This window comes from Myotis brandtii, unplaced genomic scaffold, assembly GCF_000412655.1.
Source record: "Myotis brandtii unplaced genomic scaffold, ASM41265v1 C42576302, whole genome shotgun sequence".
NCBI classification, from domain to species: Eukaryota; Metazoa; Chordata; class Mammalia; order Chiroptera; family Vespertilionidae; genus Myotis; species Myotis brandtii.
In genome coordinates this window covers 1-1,724 of record NW_005325819.1, presented here as the reverse complement: position 1 = coordinate 1,724, position 1,724 = coordinate 1, and the positions used below count along the sequence as shown (strand labels likewise).

Sequence of the window (1,724 nt, the reverse complement as noted above, 5' to 3'; positions counted from 1 at the left end):
CCATAGGCTGACGCTCTATCTACTGAGCCAAACCAGCCCGGGCTATTTGCCACTTGAATGTGAAAGGAATCTCAGACACCCCGTCCCCCTGTGGAGCGTGTTGCTGGAAGTGCTCTTCTGTTGGGTCCATTTCTGTTGACTGACTGCACTGTCACCGAGTATAGAACACACGAGATGAAACGGTGGCTGAGGCGTGATCCTGAACCTCAGGAGACTGCAGGTGGAACATGGGAGTTACTTTCTCCTGTTTGCTCCTCATTCTGTTGGCTGTATGTTTGTCCCATGTTGGTGCCAAAAGACTGGAAGAGGCGCTGGGAATCGTTGCCGCAGGGTCTGGGGGGCAGAGAGGGCGTAGGGGAGCCTCGGGGATGCGCTCACCAGGTGGGGCTCCTCCCTTCACTGACTGGACGGCTGCGCACGAGGTGCCGGGCACTTGCATCATGGCTCAGGAGACAGGTCAGACCAGGAACTTTGGGGTCTGACGGTGCTGCTGCTGGGAGGGGCGCTCGGGAGGGATTCCCTAGGGTCTCACTGGGCCTCTGTGGGGGCAGCTGACACAGCGATGCAGGGGGGAAGGAGGTCAGGCACAGGAGGAGCATGTGCAAGACTGAAACAAAGCAGGGGGCGGGGGAAGGCCGGGCAGGACTCGGCGTTTTAGTTCATCAGGAAACCTCGGGACAGAAACAAGGGAGGGCATCTGGTACCACACGTCACGTGTCCGCTCTCCCTGGGGACTGCAGGGCGGCTCTGACATGGCGTGTTGGCTGCGGAAACAGCAGTATTGTCCCCCGAAGTCCCAGGTGGGGGGTGCTCCTTCTGGTCCTGTATGCGGGCGGCTGTTCCTCGCGCTCACGGGGCCTTCTGCGGGCTCCTTTCCCAGTAGCGCCCGCTGCGCTCGGGTCCCTCAGGGAGTGGTGGTGCTGGCTGTGACGTGCTGTGCACAGGAGCATGACATCTGCACCTCTCTCTTCAGACCTGCACCCCACAGACAGCGCTCGGGAAGAGAGTCCCTCCGCGGGTGCAGGCACGTCTGTGCTGCTCGCACGTTGGCATCCGCTTCATCACGGAACCGGCAGCAGTGCCCTGGGCAGCCAGGCCCTTTCACCGTGTCTGTTTGTTTCTGTCGCAGGAGACTGGAGTGGCGCCTGGGCGGGGAGTCCTCAGCGGGAGGAGCCGCACACCTGGGCCCCAGGAGCTGGCTTCCGGGGAAGGCTCCGGCGGATGTGCAGGAGGCGGGATGTCACACTGACCCTTCCCGGGGAGCCTGCGGGGGCCCGAGACCAGCACGCAGCCTCTCGGCCTCGGCGGCGAGGGACACTGTGCACCGCCGTCTCTGCGTGAGAAGTGCGAGGCCGTCCACACGAGGGAGCTTCCAGGGGCTTCCAAACGCCCGCCAAGGCCTGCAGCCGGAGCCCGTGGAATGTTGACGCTCGGGACCCAAAAGGGAGCTCGGCGTTCATGAGCCCAGGATTCGCGCGGGCGTGCGTGTCGCTGCATCGTCGGTAGAGACCGAGGGGACACTATGCAGGAAGAAGCCTTCCTCAGGAAGGCAGGCAGGGCAGAGCTTAGGCCCACCTTGAACCCCCCGAGCAGAGCGAGCCTGAGATAAGCCGCCAGCATGGCCAAGTGCGAGGCTCAGCGACCTCGCGCCCTGTAACTGTAGTAGCCGCAGGAACTTTCTCCTCTGCGCCACGATACCAAATAGGAAACATGATCTACAAGTG

General features: G+C 62.6%; 1 long non-coding RNA gene across 1 annotated transcript; it reads left to right on the top strand.

The window, feature by feature from the left end:
- Positions 1-34: 34 nt before the first annotated feature.
- LOC106723998 lies at positions 35-1,724 on the top strand. Its single transcript, XR_001359752.1, has 2 exons — positions 35-1,028; positions 1,130-1,724. It is a non-coding gene; the product is annotated as an uncharacterized LOC106723998 (long non-coding RNA).